This window comes from Lissotriton vulgaris, chromosome 8, assembly GCF_964263255.1.
Source record: "Lissotriton vulgaris chromosome 8, aLisVul1.2, whole genome shotgun sequence".
Classification (NCBI taxonomy): domain Eukaryota; kingdom Metazoa; phylum Chordata; class Amphibia; order Caudata; family Salamandridae; genus Lissotriton; species Lissotriton vulgaris.
The window spans coordinates 1,557,165,652-1,557,187,346 of NC_141696.1; the positions used below are offsets into that span (position 1 = coordinate 1,557,165,652).

General features: G+C 47.6%; 1 protein-coding gene across 4 annotated transcripts in view; it reads left to right on the forward strand.

The window, feature by feature from the left end:
* Positions 1-3,248: 3,248 nt before the first annotated feature.
* The window catches only part of LOC147700393 (uncharacterized), a 77,935-nt gene continuing 59,488 nt past the window's right edge, over positions 3,249-21,695 (forward strand). Inside the window, exon 1 of one of the 4 annotated variants that reach the window (XM_086935751.1) lies at positions 3,249-3,368. The gene's annotated coding sequence lies outside the window, so the exon portion shown is untranslated. Of the gene's footprint in view, positions 3,546-4,457; positions 4,549-21,695 lie in introns of those variants that run through there. The other 3 variants (XM_086935748.1, XM_086935747.1, XM_086935749.1) reach the window with 3 other exon arrangements.

A 21,695-nucleotide genomic window follows, 5' to 3' on the forward strand; every position in this document is an offset into this window, starting at 1 on the left:
AACCCATTCTAAGGGCGCAATCCTGGACCTTGTTATTTCTAAAGCAGGCATGCTTTCTACCACTACCCCAATTCATGTAGATTGGTCTGACCACCTCCTCATCCCATTCTCTCTTCAACTTTCACACTCTATAACTCTTGGCCAACGCAAGAGGGCCATCTCATGGTTCCGGGATGCTAAAAATATTGATGTCGGTCCCCTCTGTGAATCAGCTTTGCTATCTCTTCCAAGGCTCGACCCGAACCTAGATGTTGACGAACTCACCTCTCAAAGCCTCACAGTTCTTGCAGCTGAAATTAATAAAGTCGCTCCACTCAAAAGCAAAAGGTTAAGGCCCACTCCCTCAGCACCTTGGTTCAACAAATCCCTTTATGAGGAAAGGAAGCAGCTAAGATCCCTGGAGAAACAATGGAGGCAAGTGCCCTCCTCCGACAATTTGGCCAAGCTTCGCTCAGCAAGATCCAAGTACCACAAGCACATCTTCCTTGGGAAAGCGACACACTTCAAAACCCTCGTTGACTCCGCCAAAAATAGACCCAAAAAACTATTTGATCTCATCAAAATGCCTAACTGCTCTCCCCCAACCTCCAAGGTGGATGATTCTACAAAGAGAGCAGCGGATTTTGCTATTTTCTTTGATTAAAAAGTGAAATCACTTGTGGATCAGGTCGCTCATCCTACCCCTCCAGAGGAGCGCAAATCCTTAGCCATTTGGCAGAGCTTTGACCCTATATCTGAAGATGCCCTTCTCAAGTGCATACGAGAAACGAAGCCATCCAACCATTCTCTTGACCCTATCCCCAGTGCCATTGCCATTGACTTCTATACCCATTCCCTCTCCTATTGGACCACTCTGATCAACCTCTCCCTCTGGCAAAGCTCCCTTCCTGCCTCCTTCAAAACTGGGCAGGTCACCCCTCTTCTGAAAAAATCCACTGCTGATGCGAATGACCTCAACAACTTCCGCCCCATCACTAACCTTCCCTTTCTGGCGAAGATCACAGAAAGATGTGTAGCAAAACAACTCTCCTGTCATATCAAGGACAATGACCTTCTAGACCACTGTCAGTCCGGCTTCATCCAAAACTGCAGCACTGAAACAGCCCTACTGCAAGTGGTTGATGACGCGTTGAGGATACTCGATTCAGGGGGGTCCTGTCTGCTAATTCTCCTTGACCTCTCCGCAGCCTTTGACACTGTCAATCACAACACCCTCCTCAATATTCTTCAACAGAGAATGGGCATGGAGGGCACTGTGTTTAAATGGTTTGCATCCTTCCTTTCTGGCAGATCCCAAATGATCAAAATAGCGAACAGTCTTTCACCTCCTGTGGCGGTAGGTCAAGGTGTTCCCCAAGGCTCGATACTTGCTCCCACACTGTTCAATCTCTATTTAGAACCACTGGGAAATCTCCTAAGTAAATCCGGGATTCACTATCATCTTTATGCTGACGACACTCAACTCTACCTCAAGATTGCCTCTACTCACGATCTCTCCATCCTAAGCTCCACTCTCGACTCCATTCAAAACTGGATGTCAACTCATCAACTGATTCTGAATCCCTCCAAAACTGAATTCCTCCTCTTCTCCTCCTCACTCTCTCCTCCCCCGGTTCAATCATGGATGGATCAGATGAATCTACTAAACAATAAACCCATCATTGTCGACAGCGCCAAATCCCTTGGTGTCATATTAGACAAAAAACTTAATCTAATTCCCCACATCAATTCCATTGCGAAATCAGCTCGATACCAACTGCGCCTTCTTTGGGGAATCCGTCGCTTCTTCGCGGAGCGGGACCTTATAACCCTGGTGCAAGCACTGGTTCTCTCCAGACTCGACTACTGCAATTCTCTTCTTACTGGCCTCCCCAAATCCCACTTGTCCCCACTTAAGTCTGTTTTCCACTCAGCAACTCGTTTCATTTATGGGGCCAAAAGAAGCGATCACATCACACCGATGTTATCTACCCTCCGCTGGCTTCCCTTTGAGGCTAGAGCTATCTACAAGACCGCTTGTATCACCCACAAAGCCCTGCACTCCTTTTCTCCTCTCTACCTGGCGAATAAACTGAAACTCTCTGGAGGTTCTAGACCTTCACGCAATGCGGAGAATCTACTGCTTGAACCTCCCACTTTCAAGAAGGAAAGAACAATGGCCCAATCCTTTTCAGGCAACGCAGTGAGAATCTGGAACTCATTCCCGCCTCAGCTCCGGACCACCGCCTCCTCCCAGGCCTTTAAAAGGGACCTCAAAGCTCTCCTCCTCCAGAGACACCTCCAAAAGTAACTCTCTTTTATCTGAAGGAAGATCTCCCACTACTGATAATTTCTACTTTTCATGTCCATGGAAGTGCCTTCCCAGTGTGTTCTTGCGGTTAGAGTGTTTGCCTTTTATTGCAGTATTATCCATGTACTTGTGTTTGGTACCCTCTTGCAACTTGCACTCACCACTTTGCTCCTGTAACACACGGTTTGCTTCCTCTCACATGTTTTTTACCTTTGATACTTGCACAAGTGCCACTTTTGCCTACGTAATCGTTTGTTCTTGTGCTTGAGTGTCTAACATATATTGCAGTATTATACCGCAAATTATACTCTATTTTCTCTTGTAGCCTGCACACGTCACTTTTTCCTCCTGTGCACTTTTTACTACCTCATGTATTTTTGGTAGCCCACATTTTTACTACCTCATGTATTTTGTTTGCTCACAAGTGTCACAATTACCTTGCCTACCTCATGTATTCTTGTTTGCTCACAATTATCACTTTACCGTATGTAACGTAACGTATGCCTCTGCAATCTGTTGCTCGTGTAATGTTCTCAGTTTGTATCTTTTCTGTTCCTATTGTGAAGCGCTCTGACACCTTCGGGTAAAGTCCGCGCTATATAAAATTGCATAAATAAATAAATAAATAAAATAAATGGCTTGAAGGGGGTGTAGGGTCGCGGCCCGGGGGGGGGGGGGGGGCATGGCTTGAAGGGGGGTTGCAGAGTTAAGGTTGTCTGAAGCGGAGAGGGGGTGGACTGAAGACTCCTACCTGCGCAGACCCCTCTCCCCCTCGGCCTGGGACGGTGAAGATGACAATCCGAGGCCGGGGGTGACGTCCGGGGTCAGAGGGTGAAGGACACCGCATAGACAGAGGATCCTTCCACCCCCCAGCTGCTGGAGCCGAGGAAGAGGCCGGAAGTGACGGCATTCAGTGCTGGTGCTGTCTCTGCCCCCGCTGGCCGGAAGAGGAAATCACGGGCCACAGAGCTGAGAGTAACTGAAAGAGAGAACGGACTGAGAAGCAACACATACACATCAATGACCCGGACCAGCCCGAGGAGGAGGGAGCTGGACCCGTCCGCAGGCTTCTGCTCAGGTAGGAGGCTGTCGAACCCTCGAGGGTTGTAAACACCATCTCTCCCCGGGGTGAGCTGAGCTCTTCTGGGCAGAGGCCTCTGCAGGGAGCCCCGGCTCCGGCCTGGGCTTTATCAGCGGTCTGCGGGGGCAGGAGGAGGGAAGCCGCACCCCTTTACCTGGGAGCAGGGCTTTGAATGTAAGTGGGGGAGGCTATCGAAGGGGCGACGACGATGTATAAAGGGCGTGGCTTAAACATGTAAGATACAACTCTCTCTTTGCTGCCTGACTGGTACTTCGATGCCTCTTTCTGTTATTGCATTCAGATCTATAATAGAACTACTGGCATGCACTTAAAACAAGCCCAGACTATTGGCTTTATCAATGGTGTAGCCTGCAGGAGTTGAAGGAGGCATAACAACACCTATGTAATAAATAATAGTGAAAATGCTTCATTTTTGTAATTATGATATTGCGAAATAGCTATACTACTTCATTAGAAATGTTAAAGAAAACTGTAGAATAGTAACTTTTATTTACTGTGTGCTTGAGAAAATGCCTAGAAGCTGGTAATACTTGGCGGCAGCAGCAGCATTAATCTGTGCAAACCTGTTGAATGTAGATCAATAGCTTGCGCTCTATCATACCTCCTGCTCCACTGCGCATGCCTACGGTGTGCACTTTCAGATCACTAGCTGGTGATCATGCTGGTTTATTCTTCGCTCTTTCCAGGGTTCTCTTATGGAATCTGGTGGGTAGAAAGTGGGATTGGTGGAGCGTGGGCGAGAGAAGACGGTTGGAGCCGGGACGGGAGGAGCAAATGGTCGCGTGCTGTCCGTGTCCGGATTAATAGGGCCGGACTGGGAACTAAAACTGGCCCTGGCAAAGAGCTTGGATTGGCCCCAGGGGGAGGGGACGCTAGTGGAAAGCACTGTGCTGCTTTTGTTGCAGGGGGATGTTATTGCAGCTTGCTGCAAAACAGGCTCCTGGTAAAAAAAAAAAACAGCCCCCACCCTGGTAGCCCACCAAGGAAACGCCCGGTGCCCGCTACGACCAGTCCGACCCTGCTGAATAAAGGTATTTTCTCCATCTCATCTCTCCGTGACAGATATAACACGATTTGGCGAGGATCTGAGGAACCCTGTCATGCCCGCATGATGGCACCTGGACGAGCCCATTAACATTTACTCTTTTCAGAGCAGGTGAGCGCCGTGTTGCACAGCTTCAATGTCATTGCCCAAACTGCTTCTGGCAGCATCTTCTAATTACTGCTCTGGCATGCTCCCTGTTCAAGCGCCAATTTTAAACTACAATACACTTCACACGTTCGGTGGCCATATTTTGGGACATCTTGCATCATTCTAATGCATTTTAATTTTGGCCTCAGTGTCTTTGAAATTTTTTATATCGTTTCTCAGCAACAGGGACGTTAGTAGATTCAACTATTGCCTGTCATTCAGGGTTAGGCACTCTCTGTTTTCACAGTCCTTGCGCCATAAAGTATCACTAGTATGGCAAATTATTTTACATTTGTAATGATGATCAATGCTTTGGTGTCTCTCACACTGTTTGTCAACGATAGGCACGCTAGTAACCTTCATCTTTGCCGGCCATTCAGCGACAGGCAGGCTCCTCCCCAATTATTCTGCAAGTAAACCTTTATTGAAGTTCCTCGTCATGCAAAACACAAACATTCCTATTTCATTTTTGGCTGAGCCTGGTGTACAAAAATGTAAATGGAATCAATGGTTTAGAAACTTTGAAAGCTATTTGATAGCCATTGATGGTGACAAGTTTTAACGCTAGGAGGAAGTGTGCACTCTTATGCAACTGTTTGGGTGCGGAAGGGCAACGTATCTTTGATCATTTACCTAAGGCGGTTCCACCTGCTGCAGCAGAATGGGATGCTTACATAGAAGCCATCAACAGACTTAAAACCCATTTCATGGATGAGACTAATACGACCCCACCAAGCTTGTCAGACACCTTCCTATACTATCAGCTTAAGGCCACATGCAAGAAATTGCATGATACATCACCGTACCCAACACCTCTGGAGCACCTGCTGACAGAACCACCACCACCGAAACTAGTTACCCGCCTTTACACTACAAACAAGCCAGTAACATATCCACGTGCGCTGGCGATTTGGAACACTGATCTTGAAACTCCAGTTACAATGGAACAATGGCTGTACTGCTTTGGCCAGTTGGAACTATTGCACCCCAATTACAGATTAGGATTAATCCACTTTGAGTTCCTACACCAACTATATAGAACTCGAAGGCAGCTCCAAAAAATGGGTCTAAGAGTAAACAGCAACTGCTGGAAATGTAGAGCACCAGATGCCACTTTTCTGCATTTGGAGTGGTATTGCCTGTTGGTAGCGGAGTACTGGGGACCAGTGCCCAGAACAGTGAGGAACATTACAGAGGTGGATATAGACTGCTCACCACTAGTGGAGATAATGGGATTTGTCAAATCCCTCAAGCTAACCGGCGCCTAACCACAATGTTGGTATTACTGGCTAAGCGAGAGCTAACAAAAAAATGGGGAGTCCTTCCACTGACTCCTCGCTAAAGGATGTCACGAATTGTCAGGAGCAATTCGCCAATTTCTGGGAACTGATGCCCTTTGCTTCCAGGCCAAAAGACACATGAGCTCCACTTCTAGATTGGCTTAGGCATAGGCGTAGGTAAGCCTCAACTCCCCCATTGAACACGACCTCCTGGGGTAGAGTCGGTACTTAGGCTATACAACACAGGTCTCCAAACATGGCCTCTACACGAATGAGACTATGAGATATTTAAGGTTGGAATGAGGATGAGGCTGACCACACGCCATACACTATGTGAACTAAGGTGGATGCCATACATTTTCTATACTTGGAGCGGAATTGTCACTATGCCTGTAGATACATAGAAATGTAGATGATTGAAGAATTTGTAATAGGATATTATTCCTCTCTCATTTAATTGTCATGTTTGTTAGCTATGCTTAGACATATTACATGATGACAATTTGCCAAGAAATGTGATGCTTCTCTATGTATTGTTCCAAAAACCAAGGGAAACTCAATTTTGCAATTGGTTAGGGACCTTGGGTACTTATATTATTTCTAAAGACAGTGGTCCCTAGACAGTCAAAAGTAAAGTGTGAAAGTAAATATAGACTCAGTAGTTTCTATATTCTTTGTCCAGCCGGACAGAATTTAATATATGATATGTAAATTAGTGGTCCGTATCTATACAGATTCAAGTGGGACACAACCTGCGTCCTATTACCACATTTGAACAACATGACATACAAGTAGGGGGTTCAGGTAAGGAAAGAAGGTCTGCGAGCAATAAATTATTGCAGACTGATATAACAAAAGTACACTATTGCGACACTTTATACAGCATGGTCATAGGCATATAGTGTATATATTGTCGACGGCGGTTCGATCCCTATGTAGGGATAAAGGGATCACCCTCAGGACATTGCATTCATGCCTGCTAACATTGCATTATTACAACAGTCGCTTTAAGCCAGGAAACATAATTGGTGCATACAGAAAAAAATTATAAAAATCAAGGGAAACATTAACACAACGGGGAAATATGTTGGGAGAAAAATGAAAGAAAATACAAAAGATTAAGGAGGGCATGGGTTAAAAACTGTATACGATTTAAAAACAGTAAGGCAGTTACAATCTAAACCAGGGGTACTCATAGTACGGCCCGCGGGCCAGTGGCGGCCCGGCAAGCCTTCCCTGGCGGCCCGCGGACCCCCGAGACATCATACCAGTGTTTCCCGAGTTATTTTTTTAAAGTGTCTGCAGCAGCGAGAGAGACTCTTGCTGCTTTGTGGGGGCTGCCGGCGGGCGATCCTAGGAATGGCCAGAGTAAAGCTGCAGGGGCCTAAGGAGAGGTGAAATACAAAGGCATCATTAACATGCAAATGGACTTTTAATGACCTGTGAAGTGCTCGGGTGCGGCTGTGAGTGTGTGTGTGTGCCCCGGCTGGCGCACAGGCAGGGTGAGGTGACAGAGGGAGTGGGAGGGAAAGGGAGGGGGACGGAGAGGGAGTGACAGAGAGGGAGTGAGAGAGAGGGAGTGAGACAGTCGGAGTGAGACAGAGGAAGACAGGAGAGAGGGAGGGTGAGAGGGAGAGAGAGCTAGAGAGAAGGAGGGAGACCGAGAGAGATGTGTGTATGCCGGGACGGCTCAGTGGACGAAGGCGTCCGCTGCAGGGACCTATGATCAACCTCATGGTCAGTTTTATGTTGTTGCTCTAGCCTCTCCCCCTCCCCCACTGACCCTGCCCCCCCACCGATGCGGCCCTCGGACACAAACCAAATTGTAAATTTGGCCCCCGAGAGAAAGTTTGTGAGTACCCATGATCTAAACTAAGCATGTGTGGCATTATTCAACCTAACTGGGGACGCTCCTTTGAAGAACCAAGATATTAATAGGGCTTGAAGTGAGTAACCTTATTCCAAAATACACTCGTACAGCCATAGAAAGTCATGGTGGAGGACATCAGCAAGAAGAAATAACAACCTTTCGGGCACCGATATAACAAAGAATGTTTAGCTAGAGCGTAAATGGTGAAATAATAAGCGTCCGGGCTAGTGACAATTGCCGATTGCACATGGTGTGTTTAAGTGAAGCGGAATTGGTGAAAAAATGGGCAGCCAGGCGAGTGAGAAGTGCCGGAATATATTGACATAGTGTACGTGGCTGGGATGTGCGGTCAAGATCATAGTGTCAAGATCATAGACATGGGGCGGACTACCTTACCTACAGCGGAGAGTACAAGGCTGTGGTAAATAGATGAGGCTTCTAATGGGGTGATTATGTCGTTAACCACTTTCCTGGAATTAAATATATGAGTGTGAGGAATAGCACTACAAAATGGGCGGCGAGGCAACGCAAGTGCTTAAAAATTCTTACTGCGTTGGTATCGCGCTGAAGTTGGAGGGAAACTCTGCAAGTGAAAAGGTTAAAAGGCTGGTATTACGTAACGTGTTGGTGCTCACAGGGTGAAGGAAAGCTGAATTCCCGAGTTAGGGCTTACCTAGGAGTTGTGGAGATCAAAGAGCTCTGGAGTAGAGCAGCAGCTATTTCTGACCTGCGGGGGGTAGTAAGGCTAAAGGTCCAGGGTGGGCACCATGGCGGCAAGGACCTACTGCTAATCGCAAGCACTTACTGCATACTGTGGGGTTAGGAGCCATGAATGGGTTCCTTGCTCTCAGTTGAGTTGATGCTCGAGATGATTGTGCTCGTGGTTTGAGTGAGCCGTAATTAAGCGTGTAGGGATGATGTGATACTAATCACGTGATCGTGACTAAGCTTGTTGTTAGCGCAACAAGGAGAGGTGAATCAATGAAGCGGCCATTTTGTAGTGGTGTGTCAAGGGAGAATGAAAGGGGTATTTACAGTAATATAGACTTGGTAATTTAATGCTTTTCACATCTAGATAATAACAAATATTGAAAACAGTACAAGGAAACTGAATTATCAGTTGCAGACACTATGCAGGTTCAAATTAAATGAGCTGACCGATGTTGTTCTGCCAATTGTTAAGTTGTTCATACACCAAGCACAGAAGGATTTACATAGTTCATTATTTAAAGTAAAGAAGTCTAATCCTCAAGGCGGTTCAGGCCGTTATGACCACTCCTGGTTTTTAGTATCCATTTTAGTTCCTCCTTATTCAGGAGTTGATGAACTTCTGCACCTCTCGGGGGGATTTTGATGGTAGTGATAATTGTCCATTTCACATCAAGGTCAGTGTGGCCAGTTTCGTTGAAGTGATCCACCAGAGGCGCGTTAGGAGTTTTGCACCGAATCCTGCTCAGATGTTGGCAGATCCGGATGCAGGCTTTCTGTGTTGTCTGTCCTACATATATTTTATTGCAAGGACAAAAAAATCGCATAAATGACATTTGCAGTATTACAATTTGTGAATTGCTTTCTCTCAAATGTTATTTGCTTATATATATATAAAGTCTTTCCCTTCCAAAGTGGAGTTGCAAACAATACAGGCACCACATTTGGCATGTCCCGTTAAACGTGGGAGCCCCCACAGTTCATTTAGGGTACCTTGGGGTTCTGGGCTTGGCAACGCAGTGCGTAACAAATGGTCTTTTATGTTTTTAGACTTTTTGAAGGCAAATAATGGGCGTTCTAGATTCAAGTAGCCTGCGTTAAGGGTATCCCAATGTCTTTTAATGCTTTTCTTGATTACATTAGATACAGGCAAAAAAGTAGTAATACACACCAGCCGGCTCTGTGTCTTTTTTTCTTTTGGTTCCAGAAGCACATTCCTAGGGCAATACCAAGCCCTTTTTAGGTTTTGCCTCGCCAAAAAGATGCGCTCTGCGCATCTTTTTCGCGCAGGCGAAAACCTGATGAGAACTGTAGTGTGCTTTGGGTCGGCCCTCGTCATTCATTGGCTGGCTCCGTAAATGGAGCCTAGCCATTGGATGAGGGGCCTGTCCGTCAATGCCGGACCAGACACGGGGGCGTTCCCGACATTCTTTGGCTTTTGCCGACGTCACGCGACGTCAGGCGAAAGCCGGGAACGCCCCCGAATCTGTTCCGGCATTGCCGGCACTTCTGCGTCTCTCCTCCCCCGTTTCCCGCCCCGTGACTGGCCGGCCGGCCAATCCTAGCGCGGCCGGCCGGAAGTGCCCGCCCCCGGCAGCCCGGGGGAAGAAGGAAGACGGCAAAAAGTATGGCGGCGCCCGCGGGGCTCCCGTGGCCTGGAGGGAACCCCGGGAGATGCGGAGGACGTTGCCTCAGATCCCTCTGATGTGCCGTTCCAGTCTTTCTGTTCTACACTACAAAGTTTGGTTGGTCAGGCACCTTCTGCCAAGTAAAAGCAAAGTATTTTTCTTTCTATGTTCTTCCTAACAGGTAGGCTAAGAGACTGGATATTCTGGTGACCAAGGTGTTTGTATGAGGCAGTCTGTTGTTAAGATCATGTAATGCTCTGCATCCGAGGACCTAGAGTGCAAAAGGGTTGTGGAAGTTACCCTCCACGGTGGTCTTCAGTTTACATGACTATTTGCGAAGTCACATCTGAGATTTCTTGGTATTGAAGTGGCGAAAGAGCCATGCAGACTTATCTGGATGTGGTTGATGCTGCAACCGGGCCATTGTGTTGGCTTGAAGCTGATATGCGTAGATGAGATCTAAAGGCTTGACAGGGAACGTCCACACCCAGGTGCTGAACATCCTTTTAGTGGCCAGTGTTTGTTTGAGGGAAAACCAGACCCTTTACTTAAATGATTTACACACAGTAGTCTTTTGGCTAGGGATCTGGAGTTGACTAGTCGGGCCTGCTGCGTGCACCACCAATACGGAAAGCTCTTGGCTTTTAAGCACATATTTGCAAAATGGGCTGAGCAGCCTCAGCATATAAATCCTTTATTTATCGCTAGTTAAGAGGTCATTTTTCGGGTAGAGGCAGGCAGCATAGTCAATCTTCTTTGTCTGCTGCCACGCCTAGAATTTCAAAACTTCGGTAGGTCATTGGGGATTTCTCACCTTTAGTTCTCGGGTTAGGGTTGGGTGGTGCATTGGAAGATCCCCTCGGACGAGCGGCTCCTGCAGATTGCAAAAGATGGATGGACCTCGCTGCTTCTGGGCTTGCACGGGCTGACCGGTGATTGGAGCGGATTCTTGGTTCCAGATGAGGCACACCTTACTGTTTTCTTGTCTAACCGTCTTAGCAGTACACATGAACGGAGGAACAGTTTTGCTACCATGCTAATCTATTGCCGGGACTAAACCTTATAAAGAAACGGAAGAGACGCTCTGACTGCACCTTGTGTCTATTTGGAAAGTTAATGATGGAACTGTGAACGAGGCTGTCACAAGATGCTCTCTGTAAAAGAAAATGATGAAAGTCACTGTATCTGGTGCGTTACAGGCGGCAGCCATATTGTGATACTCATGCACACGTCTTCTTTGTTTCGAAGGGAGCATGGAAAATGATAAATATTAACTTTAAAACACGTGCTGTCTCTTTTAGTAAGGTAAGTTAATGGCGGGTGCATAGATTGGCGTCTTTTTTGCCAGCCTGTCATTGACATAGTCCAAGGCCTCTGCCGCTTCTTCTGGATAGACCCACGACTGAGAATGCAACAGGCTGGTGAGATGTCCGCTCAAAATATCTGCATTCTTATCTCTTGACTAAGCACCGAAGGTAGAACAACAGCACTAGGAAACGGGCACATGTGGAAGCCTCCGATGTTGCGTAGAATGTGGAAATATTAACCTTAGTCCTTATTACTAACTCCCAAAGGACACCCCCTCACTATGTTATGGATTTATATGTTTTTCTAGCAAGCAAGGACTACAGACACGGGGGCGTTCCCGACATTCTTCTTTGTTTCGAAGGGAGCATGGAAAATGATAAATATTAACTTTAAAACACGTGCTGTCTCTTTTAGTAAGGCAGGAAAAGCCAAACGTCTTGTTGTACACGTGCATTTCGCCATGGCAATAAATACACAACCACACGTTCCAGAATTCCCAGGTAAACAGTCCCTGGAAACGAATCCACACCTGACGTGACCACTTGAGATCTGTCATCAGGCGTTGCCTGCGTTTTTCACTGTTATTCTGGAAATGCTCCACTTTGAGTCACCGTGTTTATTAGTACATTTATCTGAATTTTGAAATGGATAAAAGGACACATTCAGCGTGGAGGGGCCACCGCCCCCCCCCCCCCGAAAATTACTTCACTGAATGGGAAACGTTATTTTAAGCAGAATAGGGAATAATTTTACCCGGGGCGTGGTAGTCGCGCTAGAAATGCAGCTTTTTTGGCAGGCACACAGATAAAAATAAACAAATCCGGCTTAAACAGTAATGTTGTTGTTGGCAGCTTTTTATTAAAGTGCGTTTTGCTTTGTGTCCTCGGCGAAGTGGTGTTCTTATCTCTGTTGGTGGCGTGGTATCTCCTGTTCACATCCTGGAGGACGTCCCAATCTGTGACAGTCTTCCTGTGGTTTGCAGTCCAGTTTTGCCCACTGTGTATTGTTGTGCATTCACCTACTACGACAGTTTACTTTGTATGTTCAGTGCTTCAATTCTTTAGCTTCTATTGCTGGGTTTAAAAAAAATATATTTTCATATTCTCGGTTATTGTACTTGTGTTTACCGCGGATATATCAGTGTGCCTCACTTAAGTGCCATTTCTTAGCTAAACTGCTCTTTAAAATTGGAGGCTAGCGCAGCGTACGAAGGGGGTGTTGAACGGCTCCTGTCAGGATTGTGAGGTGGGGGCTGCGTCATGCGCGCGCAGTTTATTTTTCCGGGTATCTCGCGCTCTCCAGTGACGCCGAGATTGATGGATCGAATACAGACTGCGCAGAATGATAACTAATGCACACCAGAAGGGTCTGGTATCCTCTGTGGATGAGATCTAAAGCCCTGTGACTCGCATTAAATGTAGCATACTTCTGCTCTGTGTGGGGGGGGCTCTGTGTGGGTGTATGTGTGGAGGGCGCTGTGTGGTTGTGTGGGGGGGCGCTGTGTGTGTGTGTGGGGGGGCTCTCTGTGGGTGTTTGTGTGTGGCATTTGCGAGAGATTAAGCTATTGGCATTGTAAATGACAATGCCATTTATTTATGTTAAAAAAAACATAAATAAAAATAATGTCAAGAGCAATGCCAATAGCTCTAACTTTAACAAAGGCAAAACCATTGCATTGTAAATGCTTGTTATAGAGCTCCTGATAAGTTTACATGGGTACCCTCTGGTACATAGTTTATCACTCAATATCTGGGCTTCACGAAAATAGTCTTCCTTTAGATAGCAATTATTTCCTCGTCCGTCTTCCTCGCCACAGTAATTACTAATGAGCATTCTGCTCCTACAGAAACTCCAAGCAAAAGTTAACATACTAGTCTCCCTATCTCTCCAATATGGCCCCCAGTGGCAACCGCCAATCACATAAAAGGATACAAGATCCACACCACAACCTGTTTTTTTGTTTCTGCACTACTCCGAGTGCTGTTCGTGTTCCTGTTTGTTCAGGTGAGTTGGAGGCGGCGGTCCTGCTTTAGCGGACTCTTGGGCCCCGTTCCATAAGGGGAGGGATGGTTGTTTCCACATGTGTGTGTTCTCCGTGTTTCCTCCCCCCCCCCACCCCTTATCCACTTGTGGCATTCTTCTTTGTCCTGCTATAGCGGACTTCCAGAGTTGCTGTGCCTCTCAGTTCTCTTTTACCCTTCCTCGTGTGGGGGTGTGTTCTGGGTCACTGTGGTGGAGGTCCCGCTGAGTCCTGCTTAGCGGACACAGCATGTCTGCCTTCTTTTTTCCTCCCGCGTGTCTTGCCGTAGCGGACCTTGCCAGGTTGGTGGTTCCCTCGAGGGGCTCTCCCTCGTTGTATTTTGCCGTGTCCTGCCTTGGCGGACTCGGCAGCACTTGCTTCGGTGTTATCTCCGGGGCTGCTGCGGCGCTGGTGGGCTCCCTCCTCCCTCGTGGGGTCCGCTTGCACGTTCTGACGTAAATAATTAATTTACTCTCTTAATTTCTATGCAGGTAAGTACTTAATCAATAATAACTCAGATCGGGTGAAAAAAGACAGAGTCCGTGGTGTTAGAGTTCTAAGGGTTTTATTCCTTAAAAAGGAATGGTCATGGCCAAGATATCATGTTCTGACCACCACACAGGGTGTCAGAAGGGATAGATGAGCGCGCTAACATTTTATTAACAGTACATAGCTTATATACTTATTGTACACCATTTAAAACAGTATAGAAGGCGTAACAGCTGAGAGAAGACAAGATAACAATATACACGTGGTACATGTGCGTAATCAAGAGGCGTGAACTAGAGGTGTGTTCTGGAAACGTCACTGATAGGTGTCACAAAGGGGTGGCACTAACAGAAAATGTGGCAATGTCAGCAGAAATCGGAAACTTGGATGCGCACGCAGCTGCATGACGTGAAATTGGAGGGGTGCAGGGGACTTGACATTTACACTGACGGAAAGAGACAAAAGTCTGGCATGTCAGATCAACTTGTGCTTCTATCATATCTGATATCTGATGTTTAGGAACTAAGCTATCTGGGCAGAAAGGTCTCTAGAGCAGAAGCTATTCTATACTTGCTGTGAGTGCGTGTATAAGCGCCTGAGTGTCTGTATGAGAAGCGTGGGGGCATGGGGCCTTCCATGGAAGCATGGCAACGAAGCTATGAATTACTTGCACAGAGACAGGTCGGCCCTTTAGCCCTGTAGCTGAGGAAGGATGTTTACTGAAGCTAGCAGGCTGGAATGTATTTTCGGGGAGGGAAACAGATAACTCGAAGGTTATAGTCAATCTTGGCAGGCAGCAGGCTGAGCCGAGCGCGAGGGGCCGCGCTGAAAGTAAGTCAGAGTTCACGAGTACAGGGGCTGCCTGGGCAGAGATTTCTCGGAGTCAGAAGCCAGAAAAGTGGCTCGGTGGCAGAGATTCAGGGCCTACTTCAGCCAGAGCTGAAAAACGTAGGAGTATACTACAAAAAGACGTTGGCATAGCATACTTCGGAACGGACCATTCGACCCATTCATGGTGGGTCTGAAAGAGGACATGTTAACGTTGGACGCAAATGTATTTGCGTCTTCATAGCTGACACAGGAGGGAAGTTACATGCACTTTAACTCGTACATGGAGTCGGTGGGGTACTCGCTAGGGAACACAACTGGACCATAACTGGAACACAACTGGACCATAAAATTTAGATTACCTCAGTTCCTTCGGCTGGGCTGACTGGGATCGCATTCATCGGATACACATTAGAGGGCATGGCCTATTCCGTATGCACGTGGTTCACTGCCTGTAGGGGTATCCTGGCGGTGTCATCATGTTTGTGGGCGTGCCGATGGCCGTCCTGATGTCTTTGTTTTGATTTCCATGGAATACGGACCCGGCTTATGCTGTCATAGTGTCCCTAGGAGGTAAATGTTTAGACGCTTCTTTATTCATCGCTTTTTGGGTGCTCCTTATGCTATTCTGGGGTTCTTCTGGCTCCCTGGTCGCTGTTCCTTCCATCGCTTTGATTCAAATTATGCTTGTTCCATTGGTGGCTGCTGCTTTACGTGTTGCGGTCTCTGTTCCTCCTTCTTGGTGACCCTGATATGTGCCTGGTCCTTACTGTGAGTCAGGTGGAGACGGTGATGTGGTACTTGCAGGTCATTTTCTGCATGGGTCTGCTCTTGTGGAGGTTCTGCAGCGCGTTCTTGCATTCCAGTATGATCCCGTGTCTGCAGTGGCTGTGGAGGACGCTGTTTGTTTTCTCTGTATCGGCGGGTTAGCCCTGGGTCTTTGCCCGTCCGCTCCTGTCTTCATGATTGTGGATGAGGACTGGGAGGGTGTGGTTATGGTTGGCTTCCCTGGTTTCTGCAAAAAACACAGGTGATGGACAGAATGCAGAACAATGTCATACATTCACCCCAGTACAAAGATCTGGGCCTAAATCCATCGTTTTTTGCACTCCACAGGTTTCTGTCCTATTAATGTCCTTTGCAAGACTTTGCAGTTTGATTTTCGAGCTCTGTAAAGGTGGGTTTCTTTTTGTCTGGCTTCTCCTCTCAGGGTACTGTTGTTTGGGGGGTGCCTCTCTGGCTGGTCTGGTTGGTGAGATGGTAGATGTGGCGGTGTTGCGCTTTTTTTACGCTGCTGTTGTTTCCGTTGGGGCTGCTGCCTTTTCCTTCTATGCCTGTTATGCCTTGCTGATCCTTTTTAGTCCTAGGCTGAGTTGTTGGTCCAGGGCGATGTCGTTTCGTCCTAGGTCGCTCTGATGGTGATGCAGTTGCGTCTGCTTTCTGAAATCTCTTTTGTTTTTTGGGGGCGACGGCTTCTAATGCGGGGTCTTCTGTGGCTGCTCGTGGCCGGTTGTGGCTCTGCTCATGGAAAGGCTGTTGCTGCGCATTACTCATGGTGATCCCATTTTCTGGATTTGCATATAGTCGTACGCTCTGCGGAAGGTCGTACACTGCTGGCGCCATGCTGAGCTGGGCGTTCACGCCTTTTCCGGACTCGTGGGCCTTTGGTCCTGCCCGTCGAGGCCGGGCTCATTTGCCCTTTTGTGACCGGGGTGCTCCTTTCTTGATGAGTCCCGGTTCCCTGTCTCCTCTTCCTCCTCTCCTGCACCCTCCGTGTCTTGACTGGGTGCCTCTTAATGTTAGTACTTTGGAGGGTGGCCTGTCTCTCTTTGTGGTCAACTGATTGCGAACTAGGTCTGCTGATTAGTTTCTTCCGGTGGGTCGGTCATGTTTTTGCATGGGGTCGTCCAGCCTCCCCCGGACTCTTTTTTTAGTTCGCTCCCTACCCTTGGGACGCGCTGCTGTATGTGGCTCTGTTGGTTGGCGTCGTCTGCCTTGGGGTATGGGGCCCTGTTGTTCAGTTGCCCTGGGTTCTTTGGGACCTGGATGTGTCCTCTACTCTCTGCTGGGTGTAGTTGCATGCATCCGAGGTGCTGTGGCTCAGTGGTGAGTCATGTGCCTCTGATGGCACAGTCTCACAAGGGACGTTGGCTCGATGGGGTCCTCTGGCCGTTCTTGGTCCTGATATGGTTGGATTGGTTTGTTCCCCCTGGCTCATTCAGGGTGGGGTCTTTGCAGGTATTTCTGCCTCCGTTCTTTCAGAGTTTTTCTGATTTCCCTCGGCCGTCTGGTTGCTTTTCTCCATATCCCTGTACGTCTGAACTCTCGGATGTTGTCCGCTTCTGTGTTCTGGGCGGTCTTTTACACTATGGGGTGTTGTCCTTTGACCTGTGTTCCTCCCTTCTTGTCTTTGCTGGGGTTCTAGCCCCTCTGCTTGGGCGTTTCTGTGGGATGGGGGCTGTGTTCTTCCTACTCTGGATGTTTTGTTGGTTTCTGTTTATTCTTTCTCTTAGGCAGAGTTCCGAATCAGGGAGGTTTGCCTGTTCCTGGTGGGTCACAGTATTCTGGTAAGATCGGTCATGACCCTGCCTGGTTCCTTCTCGGGAACTGCCTTGCGTTGGGGCTCCCTTCCGGCCTCTGTTGAGGTTTGTGCTCTTGCCTCCTGCCTGGATATGTACTCTGGTGTCGGTGCTTCGGTCTCTGTTGTCGGGGACTTGCCCTTTTGTGAGCCTTGGGTGTTCTCTGGTTCACTTGTGGTTCGTGGAGCTGCTGTCCTTCTCCTTTGTGGTTCTTTGGTCTCATCTCCGTATGTTTCCTGTGACGGGCCATCTTTTGTCTGTTTGTCACCCCTGCTGTCTGGTTTCAGACGGGGGGTTCCAGTGTCGGCCAGGGTGAAGGGGTCTCTGTTTTGATGCTTAGACGCCGATCTTCTGTCCAGGGAAGTCCGTTTCTGTTTGTTCCCTCACTGGTGGTCGCTTTGCGTACCCCTCTGTTGGACTGGGGGTGCTACTATGGACACCGCTTCTGTGCTGGGCTGGTGCATAGAGGAGCTCTGATGTCTTACTCCTCCATTACAGGGTGTTATGGCCCGTTTCACTGGGTCTCTTGGTGTTTGCTGCCTTGCTGGTGTGTCACCTTGTTTATGTACGGACGGACTGCCGAGTTGTCATGTCCATCATCTGTCTTCAGGGGGTTGGCGTGTTCGTTCCCTCGGTTGTCATAGTCGCCTCCTTGGGCCTTGAGTGGGGTCGTCATTGGCCTCCCTGTCTGCAGTTTCCATCTCGGGCTGGGTGCTTGTTGTGACTGCCTGTCTGGGCTGGGTCTTCCACCCTGGGGTCTTGCCTCTGACCCGGGTGCTGTTCCGGGTGTTGCTGTGATGTTTTGGTTGTCCGGTGGTGGAATTGTTTGAGTCTCCGGACGTTCCTGCGGTCCCTTGTTTCTGCACGTTTGTGCCTTATCAGATGGCTTGTAGGGTGGATGCGCTATCCTTCACGTGGCCCTTGGGCCTGTTGTCTGCCTTCCCCTGGTTCCCCTGATTCCGGCGATTGTGCTGTGGTTTGGGTGTGATGGGGCATTGGTGCCTCTGGTGGTTCCCGGTTGGCTTCGCCCCCCGTGGTTTCCTCTGTTGTTGGTGGCGGCGTTGCGTCCAGGTTGGACTTTGCCGTTCCTTTTGTTTCCTTCTGGGTTGGCTCTTGTGATGTGTTCCCTGTTCCTGAATGATTGTTCATTTGGGGTTGCGGGTCTTGTCCTGCTATGCGGGCGCCCCTCTGCTTTTGTTGTCTTTCACTACGCATTGAGTCCCCTTTGCTGTTTGGTGTCTGCACTATGGTTTGGCTCCTGATCGGGTCCTGGATCTTTTTGGGGGTCAGTGTTGGTTGGGCTTGGCCCTTTCTGCCCTCCGTGTTCGGGGGGGCTGTCTTTGGAGTTTTTCTCTTGGTCTCCCTTTTCTACCTGTGGGGCCTTTGGAGTCTCCTCTTTTCGAATCTCTGGCACTTCTACGCCCTTGTCCTGTGTTGTCTCCTCCCTGAGGCACCTTACGGGGTGTTGTGTGCATTGCAAGGGGTTCCCTTTGGTCTGTTTGCAGTTGGGGGACTTGCTGTTTTTGGTGTTCTGACGGTTTGGGTGCTCTTGCGTGTCCGTCCTTCTTTTGTGCCTGCTTGTGCTCTTTATTTAGTCGGTTGGCGGAGTTGATGCTTCCTGTTGACTCCTTTGCCCGTTTTTGGTTGTGTAGCGTGCCTTAGTGTATTATTGCCTTGCACGGCTGCGTTTTCTGTGGTGGCCTATTGTTTGTCTTTTTGGCTACTCCGTTGGGGTCTGTTGCTGTCTCTTCCGCTCTCTATCGGTGGATTTTGGCGGCTCTCCTTTTGGTGTCTGTTTCAGTCGGTGGTTCCCTCTCGTCCGATTCGGGGGCGTTCTACTCGTTTTGTGGCTGTTTCTTGGACCGCTTTTCCGGTTCTTTCCATGGGTGTTTTACTGGACTGCCACTTCACCTCATGCCTTCTTTTCTCGAACCGGCTTGAGGTTGGTGCCTTTGTTGCCTTTGCCTCTTTTGTTTCCGTACTCAGTAATTTCATGAGAGGTGTCTCTCTCTGTTGTTGTCACTGACGTTTTTTGTTGTGATGCCTTCCACGTGTTGGCTGTGTTTCCTATCCATGAAGCTGATATTGCTTTGGTATCTGCTCATTAGTAATTACTGTGGCGAAGAAGACGGTCGAGGAGGCAATGCCCCGGTTACTTACCGGTAATCTTCATTACTCAGAGTCCTAGTCTTTCCTCGCCACAGTATAGTTTCCCTTCTCTCCCGGCCCTTGTTGTGGCTTCATGTATATGGTTTTGGTTTAAAGGGCATGGTGTGGATCTTGTATCTTTTTATGTGATTGGTGGTTGCCACTGGGGGCCATATTGGAGGGATAGGGAAACTACTATGTTAACTTTTGCTTGGAGTTTCTGTAGGAGCAGAATGCTCATTAGTAATTACTGTGGCGAAGAAGACTAGGACTCAGAGTAATGAAGATTACCGGTAAGTAACCGGTCCGTTAACGAAAAACCTGGGAGTAGGGTAGTGAGTCACGCAGAGCGCGGGGTGGTGGCTGTTGTAACTCAGTAGTGTATTGCGCTCAGTCGGATTTCTGTGGAGGCTGGTAATTAACTTTCCTTCTTGGTGCTGGATTTTAAGGTCAAGAAATAGAATTGTTTGTTTATTTTCAGACAAAGTGAAAGTGAGGCCACTACAGTTGTTGTTCAACCAAAGAAGGAATTGTAACAATAGGTCATGCGATTCTGTACCGCTTCCACAGGGCAATGCCATTGTGGAAGGGATTAATATGACTAAGAATGCGTCTTGATTCAATGTCATCCATATAAAGGATCGCCAGATTAGGGACAAAAACTGCTCCCATTGAGGTACCCCTGACTTGGCCGTAGTATTGGTCATCAAAGAGAAAGTAGTTTTTTGTCAGACAAATTTCCAACAGCTGCAGCAGAAACAATGTGGGCACTGCGTGCGGACTAGGGCGTGTGTTAAGAACCCGTTCAATAACAAGCATTGAATCAACCTGCGGGATATTAGTGTACAATAACTCCACATCCAAGGTACACATTTGGATTTGGGGTCAAACAGGTATTCCTCAATGAGATTAACCATTGACATACTATCGCGTACGTAGCATTCTGTGTTAGGCACAAACTCTTTGATGAATTGATCACGATATTGCCCCAATGGTTCCAAAATTGAACCGCAGCCAGAAACTATTGGTCTGCCAGGTGGGCTTTCAGACTTTTTGTGGTTCTTGGGCAAGGTGTAAATTACGGGTGTTCTTGTGGATTTGGTATTTAAAAAACGGTGTTCTTTTTTGCTCAGAAAACCGCAGTAAGGATTTCATTGGTAACCTGGGCTATCATTTTATGTATCTCCTTTGTCAGGTTTGTAGGCAATCTGCAATAACGGTCTGTATTGCCTAGTTGTCTCAGGATTTCAGTTTTATATTTGTCTTTTTCTTGTAGTACAATCCCCCACTCTTGTCCGCAGGTTTGATAACTAGACAGCTATTCATTTTAAGATCTGTCAGTGCTTTTTTCTCAGCAATGGAGATGTTGTATGGAATGAACATTCTTTGCCTCTCTAGTTTGGAGATCTCTTTAAGTACCTGTTTCTCAAAGGTCAGTATTTCACCAGAGACCATACAGGCAGACAGTGAAAAAAGTTGAAGGTTGCCAAAATGGGGTATTAGTATTTACTGTTGGTGTTGGATTGAGAAGGAAGTAGCTGTGTATTCTTACTATTAATTTTCTATGTATGTCTCAGTATCTAATTAAAACAAGCATTGGCATGGCCAATAGGTCTCGCATTTGGGTCCTTATAAGTGTGTAGCCATGCAACAGTAGTTGTTGCACTAAGGATATTGTGCTACATAACTAAATACTTATAAGGTCCCAAAAGCGAGACCTATTGGCTATGCCAATGCTTGTAGATAGGTCCTGTTTGGAATCCTTGGCTGTTAGAATTTTTTAAGATCTCTATGGGTATATAATAAGATTAAAAGGGTTTTAGTATGCTGCCGGTCAAAGATCAGAGGCACATATTGTGTTGTACTTGAGTTGTTTATTCACACAATTTATTTAGGGAGCATTATTAATCACAGGTGATTAGCATTCCTCTGTTTGAGGGGCTTGTAAAGATAGCTGCTCCCGGTGCTGCTTACAAAAGCTGCTCCCATTGCTGGAAATACGGAAACAAAGCGAGGAGGCAGTGTCAGTATCTTTATACTCCCTGGTTTAATTGAGTGCTAAAATGTGCCATTGGGTTTGGAATGGATGCACCTTGTTTTAACTTCAAGAGAATGCATTTCTCATAGTGCGGCCGGTCCTGTGCGGGTCGGCTGCATCTGCATGCAATGACTTTTAGATAAACGCCGCCTCAAATTAAGTCATGGCCTCATCGGGTAGATGGGAAGTATAGTCTACCACCATGGGGGCGCTAG